At 49.2% G+C, this 10722-nt stretch overlaps 1 non-coding gene across 1 annotated transcript; it reads left to right on the top strand.

Moving 5' to 3' along the window:
• The first annotated feature begins 4465 nt into the window (after nucleotides 1-4465).
• On the top strand, nucleotides 4466-4547 carry trnas-gcu (transfer RNA serine (anticodon GCU)). Its single transcript has one exon. It is a non-coding gene; the product is annotated as a tRNA-Ser (tRNA).
• Nucleotides 4548-10722: the final 6175 nt, after the last annotated feature.

Below are 10722 nucleotides of genomic sequence, written 5' to 3' on the forward strand. Positions count from 1 at the left end.
GCGTTTCTGACACACAGGCTGGCATAGCTAGGCCTTCTGCGGGTTCCCATGGCTACCAGTTTCGATGGTGGAAGTGGGAGAATTGGAAAGAGACGTTGTTGATTGTGAGGAGCAGTTCAGCCAGGTGGATGAGGATGTCGGTGGAAAGGTACTGGTTGGGATGGTGTGAGATTAAAAATGGAAGGCTTGCAGAATTCTGTCATGGCAGATGGATTTGTACAGGGACTGGATGTCCATGGTGAAGATGACGCATTGGGGGCCAGGGAACCGAAATTCTTGCAGGAGGTGAAGTTCATAGGGGTGTCACGAATGCAAGTGGGCATTTCCTGAACTGGGGAGAGAGGATTGTGTCGAGGTAGGAAGAGATGATTCGGATGGGACAGGCTCAGGATGAGACAATAGGTCGACTGGGGCAGTCAGATTTGTGTATCTTAGGAAGGAGGTAGAATCGGGAAGTGCGCAGTTCACGGACAATGAGGTTGAAGGTTGTGGATGGGAGATGCCCAGAGGTGATGAGATTGTGTATGGTCTGGGAGAGGATGGTTTGGTGAGGGGAGGAGAGTTTGTGATCTTGGTGTGTCGGTGAAGGTGCCTGTGAGTTGGCACCTGGCTTCAGCTTTATTACTCTGCCCGACTCACAAGCCTAATTCCTGATGAATGGCTTATGCCTAAATCGTCCATTCTCCTGCTCCTCGGATGTTGCCTGACCTGCTGTGCTTTTCCAGTACAACACTCTCCACTCATTCATTATTACTGTCTCATTTCACACTACCAAGTCCACGCTTTTTGTTTGATTGTAATGAGCATGTTCTCATGAACTGCGACAAAATCTGCCAATCTGAAACAAAAACAGAAATTGCTGTAAAATCACAGGTGTGCTGGCAGCATCTGTGCAGATGAATCACAGTTAACGTTTCACATCCATTGGGTCCGTCTGTCCACAGATGCTGCCAGACATCCTGAAATATTCCATCAACGTCTGTTTTTGTTTGATTTTCAACATCAGCAATTTTTTCATTTTTGTTTTCTTATTTTCTGCCAATATGATTTGGCTAAAGATTACGTTTTAGATGTTTGAAATATGACTGTGATGGAACGGCCAGATTTCCACCAGGGGGCTACTTTTATTTGGTTCACATGACCAATGCCTTTCCACTTGGTCACCGCGCCCTACAGCTGCACTGAAAAGAAATTGACAAAATTGTGGCATTCTCTCGGATGGGTAATCAGGAGCGAGATTGATTGAAATTATTGAAAACTTTAAATAAACTGATAAAATACGGGATAAACAACTGAAAGGGAAAGAGAGCACACCGAATGATAATTTTTTGACAAAACTGAAACATAATTGCTCAAAATTCAGAAAGTGCTTTCATCCACAAACATACCATAATATGGAATGTAATTTTTGGGACAACCAATGCAAGCAGATTGCAAAATCTTAGTTTTAACATCTTTCTGCAACTGTTTTGGTTTTCATGAATTCACACATGGGATTCAGCGCTGTAATGGTCCCCTAAAATGGAGAAGGAAATCCTTGCCTTCGAGGATACGTGGGGAATGTTCACTGATTCACCCAGTAATAGCAGGACTGTCCTCTGGAAGCGTATGAGTAAAATCTTTCAATGTTCCATGGAGTTTCGAATGAGTGGTGAAGGGAATGTCTCCATTCACAAATTAATCATTCAGTAGAATTCAATACAGAGACCCATGAAATGCTGAACAAATTGAACAAGAACACGGACATACGATACACAATAGCTATGACAATCTGAACTTCAATCGCCTTTAGAAATAGCTGAGAGTGACTCGGGACACGGGGATTTAGAGATGTTGGCCTTACAAACCTTTCAGACATTCCGTGGAAGAAGAAAGGAAGTGATAGAAAATTTTCATCTCCATGGAGACGATGTTCGTGAACTGGATAGATCGTAATTTACCTTATTGAAGTTTATAAATAGAGGCGTCATATTTAAAAAGCAAAGAGTTCATAGTGTAACTGTAAAATCTTTAGGTCACCCTCAGTGGGAGCATTGTGTGTAATCCTTGTCCTCTTTCTCCACCAAAAACATATAAAGAAGTTAGAAAGGGTCCAGACGCTGTTTCCTGGATAGCAAGATATTAGAAAGCCAAGTGATTTTGTTTACTGAGACATAAAAATATCAGAAAGGATACAAACGGGATGATAGAAAAAATGAAGGAGTCTATTCACGAGATTTTGAAATGCTGGAGCAGAAACACGCAAATTTGATGTAAACAAATGAGATTTTCACATAACGCGAGGTTTGAATGAATAAATTGGGGAAAGGCCCTCTTTCGAGTGAATCAATAACTTTAGTTAGAGCTTGAAAACCATTAGTGAATGATTAAGAAAAGTTTGGATGAGAGTTTCTTCCACTCAATAGAGTTATTTAAATCGTGAACGACTTTCCAGAAATAAAACGTAGAAGCTGACTTCAGAGTGTTTTAAAAGATACACGAACAAATGTACAAGGAGAGAATTTACCATTGAGTGAAAGTCAGTGTGGTTCCGTTACAATTTCGAATTTTTTGACTTCAGACACAAAGACATTTCATGAACACGTACAACTGAATAAGTTCATGGATTGGTAAGGTGTGGCGTATTATACAAGGTGAACCTCTGTAAATGGAGCTGATGTCGTAAAATATCTACAGACAGAAGTTATATCCGAATGAGTAGGAATTGAATCGTCACTTGGAGACGCAACATCTACGTTAAAGACTTGACCACATTCACATGATGTTATTTATATTTCGTACATTCTTAACTCCACCCAAGAAATCCACCAAGAAGACTCTGTCCTTTTGTATTGTTAACCCTCTGTACTTCTCTGCAGCATGCCACTGAAGATAAAATATGCTCAGACCAAAATTCAGTTCAATGCAATATTTAAACGGTCCTATGTGATTTCTGTTTTTATTATTGCAATAACGTTTGTGAGTTTGCAACAAACTCTGTAACATGAAACCAGTTCAACATCTATTTTCCCGGAATTTAACGCAGTGCACTTGGGAAACGTTATCCATCTGTTGAAAAAACACCTTCGGCTCTCTCCGCATATGTCACTTCACGTTTTAGATACTTGCAGTATGTTTGTTGATCAAGGAGTCATTATCCAGAAAAGGTCTTTTCTCAATCCACAAACACGGGTATTTTCCCATAAACTTGGCTTTGCTCAATATCACCGTCTGTCTGTATCCCTCAACCCGACGATAAATTGAAGTTGCTCCATTTGAGGCACAAAATTAAAACTTCGGTACAGCACACCCCTTTCTACTGAAACAGAGATACTGTGCACTGGTCAATTTCAGCACAGGAACAACACATTAATGTTTACCTCCACATTCCTGGTTTTACCTTAACGTTTGGGAAACCGACTTTCTCTGATTCCATGGCTAGGAACGGGGGTTATATGCTCATCTTCACCAGTGGTTCTGTCCCCGCGTGAGGAAAGTGGTGAGGTACTCATTGTAAAGATGGGTAGTCTGATGAAATGTACAATGTCATCTTTTGCCTTCACTAACCCATGAGCTTTTTATTTTGTTTTGCATCTGTAGAAATCTTAAAATCTTCATCTTTAACAGACTCAACGACAGGTCTCCATTGTGTCTCTGGCATCAAATTTCTTCCACCGCAGTCTGTTATTTGGGAAGTGTCCCTGTTGTGTGAAATGCACTACCCCGTGCGTGAACTGCAGCTCCCAGCATGCGCTCTGGCACTGCTCTCATTTTCCTTCTGACACTTGCTCACTGTGTTGCTGTGATCAGACAGTGACTTGGTGTCGCACGGCTCGGGAAAATGATACAGACTGAGGTTTTTGCATTGTTGAGTTCAATTGTCAGTTTAGCCATATTTTGGATTTTGAAATTGTCTGTTCTGTACACAAGTGCGTGTCAAAAACATCTGAGCGGAAGTTAGGTCTTCTGAATAATGACATTGAGCACTATGCACTCTCCTCCAGTCTGGAAAACAATTCCTCAAAGGCAATTTAATAGACAATAGACAGCAGGTGCAGGAGTAGGCCATTCTGCCCTTTCAGCCAGCACCACCATTCATTATGATCATGGCCGAACATCCTCAATCTGTATCCTGTTCCTGCCTTATCCCCATAACCCTTGATTCCACTATCCTTTAGAGCTCTATCCAACTCTTTTTTGAAAGAACACCTCCTGCTGTCTCGGGTTCTTACTTCCGTTGATTTCAAATCTTCACAGAATTCAACAGAACTTGTTACATAGTCATTTCCTCATTTTTTGTCCAGATCACTGTGTGCACAGTGTGACAGTGGGAGTGCACTTGCCCCACAACCCAGGGGTCAGGCCATACTCTTGGAACCGTACTGTGTTATTTCTCATTTCACCAACACCAGGGAGAAATATCTGCTGTGTTGCATAATTTACGCAAGTCAATTATTCATAAGGTCATAGCTTTCCCTGTGTCTGTGACGAGGTGGCCGAGAGGTTAAGGCGATGGGCTGCTAATCCATTGTGCGCTGCACGCATGCGTTCGAATCCCACTCTCGTCGCTGTCATCAACAGCTTTCAATGTTGCGGTTTTCAGATGATCGCAGTGGTTTTATTGAAACTGGAACTCCAATGGTCAGTTTATATGCATTGACGCTATTACAAAATCTCAAGGAATAGTTTGTGCCTTTTGACTAAACTACATTGAAATGTTGTTTGCTTTGGATAATGAAAAGTAACGCGATTTTCTTTTTCAAGTCAAGCTGCTGTGAACGTTTTTTTGTATGAAAGACATCCAGGAAAATCAAATACCGAGAGCTGTGAAGTGCATGTTTATGCAAAGAGATTCTTAATGAATATTTTGTCAGATGAAATCTGGAGGACGTTGAGTAGAAGTAATTCATCCTGGTGAGAAGAGCACAGCGAGACAGCACAAAATAATGGAGATATTTCAAAGGGGCAGGGCGTGGGTTTAGGGGCACTGAGAACTGGCTGTAAATGCACAGTGGAGAATTGCCGCTGTGGGTGCCGTGCATGGGCACGGAGAGACTTACACATTGGTCTCGCCCTCGCTCCTTTCTCTCGCCATTGACGAATGCTGGACATAAGGCACAGATAAACACAATATGTGGGAAGCAAGCTCCCTCTCGTTATGCACACACTGGATGTATCACATTGAACTATGAACAACTGGAGAAATCAGCATGTTACCTATAGGGAGTGAAACTAAACTGTGGATCAATAACCGCAGATTCCTGCAACATAAACATGAAAAATCATTTAAAATGTAGGGTGTAGGTTTGCTCGCTGAGCTGTAACTTTGATATCCAGACGTTTCATTAATTGGCTAGGTAACATTATCATCAGTGGCGACCTCCAGTTGAAGCAAAGCTGTTGTCTCCTGCTTTCTATTTATATCTTTCTCCTCGATGGGGTTCCTGGGGTTTGTGGTGATGTCATTTCCTCTTCGTTTTCTGAGGGGTTGATAGATGGCATCTAGATCTAAGTGTTTGTTTATGGCATTGTGGTTGAAGTGCCAGGCCTCTCGGAATTCTCTGGCATGTCTTTGCTTAGCGTGTTCCAGGTTAGATGTGTTGTCCCAGTCGAAATAGTGGTATTTTTAACCCGCATGTAGGGCTCCGAAGGAGAGAAGGCCGTGTCTTTTTGTGGCGAGCTGGTGTTCGTATATCCTGGTGGCTAACTTTCTTCCTGTTGATCTTACGTAGTGTTGGTGGCAGTCCTTGCATGGAACCTTTTAGATGACGTTTGTTTTGTCCATGGGTTGAACTGTGTCTTTTAAGTTTATTAGTTTTCATTTGAGAGTGTTGGTGGGTTTGTGTACAACTAGGATTCCGAGGGGTCTGAGTATTCTGGCTGTCATTTCTGAAACTTCTTTGATGTATGGTAAGGTGGTTAGGGTTTCTGGCTGTGTTTCGTCTGCTTGTCGTGGTTTGTTCTTGAGGAATCTGCGAACTGTATTTTTTGAGTATCTATTCTTCTCTAATACGTTGTATCGGTGGTTCTCCTCAGTTTTCCGAAGTTCGTCTGTGCTGCAGTGTATGGTGGCTCGTTGAAATAGTGTTCTGATACGGCTTCGTTTGTGTGTGTTGGGATGGTTGCTGGTGTAGTTATGTATTTAGTAAGTGTTTGTTGGTTTTCTGTATACGCAGGTTTGTAGTTCTCCGTTGTCCTTTCTTTCTACTGTGACGTTCAGGAATGCGAGTTTGTTGGCGGTTTCTTCCTCCTTCGTGAGATTTATGCCTGTGAGGGTGTTGTTGATGATGTTAAATGTCTTTACTATCTTGTTTTGGTTTGTGATGACAAAGGTGTCATCTACGTAGCGGACTCAGATGTTTGGTTTAATTGTTGGTAGGGGTGTTTGTTCTAGTCTTTGCATTACCGCTTCTGCTATGAATCCTGACAGCGGAGATCTCATGGGTGTGCCATTGGTTTGCTTGTAGACTATGTTGTTGAAAGTGAAGTGGGTTGTGAGGCACAGGTCCACTAGCTTCATTATGTTTTCGTGGTAATGTGATTAATGGTTGTTGGTACGTCTGTGATGGTATCTTCTAAAAGTGTGGTAACTGTTTCCTTTGCCAGGTCGATGTTGATGATGGTGAACAGTGCTGTTATGTCGAATGAGATCATTGCTTCTTCTTCCTCTATTTTGGTGTTTTTGATGATTTTTAGGAATTCCTGGGTGGAGTGGATGGAGTGCTGTGACTCTTCTATGAGGCATTTCAGTCTTGCGTGTAGTTATTTTCCCGTCTGTAAGTTGGTGTTCCGGGTAATGAGAATATAGGTCTGAGGGGGGCTATTCACCCGTCTCTCTCCCACCTGTCTCCCCCTATCCCCCCTCTTTTACCCCCTCTCTGTCTGTTCCCCTCTCGCTCTGTCCAACGCACTCTCCCACCCGCCTCTCTCTCTATGTCCCCCTCTCTCTGTCCCCCTCTCTCTCTCTCTCTGTCCCTCGCTCTCTCCCACCAGCCTCTCTCTGACCCCGTCACTCTGTCCTCCTCTCTCTCTGCCCCCTCACTCTGTCCCACTCATTCTGTCCCCCCCTCTTCCCCCTCTCTCTCTGTCCCGCACTCTCTCCCACCCGCCTCTGTCTGACACCCACTCTCTCTGTCCCCCTCTATCTCGCCCTCTCTCTGTCCCCCTCTCTCTGTCCCCCCCTGTTCCCCTCTCTCTGTTCCCCACTCTCCCTGTACCCTCCTCTCTGTCCACAACTCTCTCCATCCCCCCACTCTCTGACCCCCTCTCTAACCCCCACTCTATACCCCTCTCTCTGTCCTCCAGTCTCTGTCCCCCACACTCTGTCCCGCTCTCTCTGTCCTCCTCTCTCTGTCGCCCTCTATATCCCCCTCTCTCTGACCCCTTCTACCTCCGACTCTTTTTTGTCCCCCCCTCTCTATCCCCCTCTCTCTATGCCCCTCTCTCTATCCCGCTTCTCTCTGTCGCCCCTCTCGCTATCCCCGTCACACTGTCCCCGTCTCTCTCCCACCTGCCTCCCTCTATCCCCCCTCTTTTACCCCCTCTCTCTCTGTTCCCTTCTCGCTCTGTCCCACGCACTCTCCCGCCCGCCTCTCTCTGACCCCCTCTCTCTACCACCCGCCTCTCTCTCTGTCCCCCTCTCTCTGTCCCCCCTTTCTCTCTCTGTCCCTCGCTCTCTCCCAACTGCCTCTCTCTGACCCCGTCACTCTGTCCTCCTCTCCCTCTGCCCCCTCTCTCTGACCGCCCCTCTGTCCCCCTCTATCTCGCCCTCTCTCTGTCCCCCTCTCTCTATCCCCCACTCTGTACCCCTTTCTCTGTCCCCCCTCTCTCTGTCCCCCTCTCTCTCTGTCCACCCCCTCTGTCCCCCTCTCTCACCCCCACTCCCTACATCCCACCACCCTCTGACCCCCTCTCTCACCCCCACTCTGTTCCCCTCTCTCTGTCCCGCTCTCTCTGACCCCCTCTATCTCCCCCTCTCTCTGACCCCCTCTACCTCCCTCTCCCTCTGTCCCCCTCTCTCTGTCCCCCCTCTATCTCACCCTCTCTCTGACCCCCTCTACCACCCCCTCTGACACTGCCTCTCTCTGACCCCCTCTCTCTCTGTCGCCCTCTCTCTGTCGCCCTCTCTGTGCCCCCTCTATCTTTATCCCCTCTCTCTGTCCACCTCTCTCTGACCCCCTCTATCTGAGCCACTCTCACTCCCACTCTCTCTGTCGCTCTCTCTCTACGCTCCTCTCTCTGTCTCCTCTCTCTATCCCGCCCTCTCTGTCCCCCTCTCTCTGTCCCCTCTCTCTGTCCCCCTCTCTCTGTCCCCCCTCTCTCTGTCCCCTCTCTCTGTCCCCCTCTCTCTGTCCCCCTCTCTCTGTCCCCCTCTCTCTGTCGCCCTCTCTCTGTCGCCCTCTCTCTGTCCCACTCTCTCTTACGCCCTCTCTCTTTCCAACTCACTCAGACCCCCTCTGTCTGACCCACTCTCTGCCCCCCTCTCTCTCCCACCCGTCTCCCACTATCTCCCCTCTTTATCCCCCTCTCTCTCTGTCCCCCTCTCTCTCTGTCCCCCTCTCTCTGTCCCCCTCTCTCTTTGTCCCCCTCTCTCTCTGTCCCCCTCTCTCTCTGACGCCCTCTCTCAGTCCCCCTCAATCTCCCCGTCTCTCTGTCCCCGTCTCTCTGTCCCCGTTTCTCTGTCCCCTTCTCTCTGTCCCCCTCACTCTCCCCCGCTCTCTGTCCCCCCTCGCTTCACCCTCTCGCTGCCCCATCCCTTTCTGCACCCCACCCTCTCTGTCCCCTCTATCTCTGTGCCCCACTCTCTCCATCCCCCCACTCTCTGACCACCTCTCTCACTCCTACTCTGTAACCATCTCTCTGTCCCCCTCTCTCTGTCCCCCTCTCTCTGCCCCCCTCTGTCTTTGTCCCCCTCTTTCTCTGTCCCCCTCTCTCTGTCCCCCTCTCTCTTTGTCCCCCTCTCTCTTTGTCCCCCTCTCTCTCTGTCCCCCTCTCTCTCTGTCCCCCTCTCTCTCCCCCTCTCTCTCTTTCCCCATCCCTCTCTGTCCCCATCTCTCTTTGTCCCCCTCTCTCTTTGTCCCCCTCTGTCTCTTTGTCCCCCTCTCTCTCTGTCCCCCTCTCTCTCTGATGCCCCCTCTCTGTCCCCATCTCTGTCCCCCTCTCTGTCCCCGTCTCTCTGTCCCCGTCTCTCTGTCCCCATCTCTCTGTCCCCGTCTCTCTGTCCCCGTCTCTCTTTCCCCGTCTCTCTGTCCCCATCTCTCTGTCCCCCTCTCTCTCTGACGCCCTCTCTCTCTGACGCCCTCTCTCTTTCCCCCTCAATCTCCCCGTCTCTCTGTCCCCGTCTCTCTGTCCCCGTCTCTCTGTCCCACTCTCTCTGTCCCCCCTCACTCTCCCCCGCTCCCTGTCCCCCTCTCTCTCTGTCCCCCTCTCTCTCTGACGCCCTCTCTCTGTCCCCCTCTATCTCCCCGTCTCTCTTTCCCCGTCTCTCTTACCCCGTCTCTCTTTCCCTGTCTCTCTTTCCCCGTCTCTCTCTCCAACTCTCTCTGTCCCCCCTCACTCTCCCCCGCTCCCTGTCCCCCTCTCTCTCTGTCCCCCTCTCTCTCTGACGCCCTCTCTCTGTCCCCCTCTATCTCCCCGTCTCTCTTTCCCCGTCTCTCTTACCCCGTCTCTCTTTCCCCGTCTCTCTTTCCCCGTCTCTCTCTCCCCCCTCACTCTCCCCCGCTCTCTGTCCCCCTCTCTTCGCCCTCTCTCTGCCCCCTCCCTCTCTGTTCCCCACTCTCCCTGTACCCTCCTCTCTGTCCACAACTCTCTCCATCCCCCCACTCTCTGACCCCCTCTCTAACCCCCACTCTATACCCCTCTCTCTTTCCTCCAGTCTCTGTCCCCCACACTCTGTCCCCCTCTCTCTGTCCTCCTCTCTCTGTCGCCCTGTATATCCCCCTCTCTCTGACCCCTTCTACCTCCGACTCTTTTTTGTCCCCACCTCTCTATCCCCCTCTCTCTATGCCCCTCTCTCTATCCCGCCTCTCTCTGTCCCCGTCACACTGTCCCCGTCTCTCTCCCACCTGCCTCCCTCTATCCCCCCTCTTTTACCCCCTCTCTCTCTGTTCCCCTCTCGCTCTGTCCCACGCACTCTCCCGCCCGCCTCTCTCTGACCCCCTCTCTCTACCACCCGCCTCTCTCTCTGTTCCCCTCTCTCTGTCCCCCCTTTCTCTCTCTGTCCCTCGCTCTCTCCCACCTGCCTCTCTCTGACCCCGTCACTCTGTCCTCCTCTCTCTCTGCCCCCTCTCTCTGACCGCCCCTCTGTCCCCCTCTATCTCGCCCTCTCTCTGTCCCCCTCTCTCTATCCCCCACTCTGTACCCCTTTCTCTGTCCCCCTCTCTCTGTCCCCCTCTCTCTCTGTCCCCCCCTCTCTGTCCCCCTCTCTCACCCCCACTCCCTACATCCCACCACCCTTTGACCCCCTCTCTCACCTCCACTCTGTTCCCCTCTCTCTGTCCCGCTCTCTCTGACCCCCTCTATCTCCCCCTCTCTCTGACCCCGTCTACCTCCCCCTCCCTCTGTCCCCCCTCTCTCTGTCCCCCCTCTATCTCACCCCCTCTCTGACCCCCTCTACCACCCCCTCTGACACTGCCTCTCTCTGACCCCCTCTCTCTCTGTCGCCCTCTCTCTGTCGCCCTCTCTTTGCCCCCTCTATCTTTATCCCCCTCTCTCTGTCCACCTCTCTCTGACCCCCTCTATCTG

Source organism: Chiloscyllium punctatum, chromosome 23 (genome assembly GCF_047496795.1).
Source record: "Chiloscyllium punctatum isolate Juve2018m chromosome 23, sChiPun1.3, whole genome shotgun sequence".
NCBI lineage: Eukaryota > Metazoa > Chordata > Chondrichthyes > Orectolobiformes > Hemiscylliidae > Chiloscyllium > Chiloscyllium punctatum.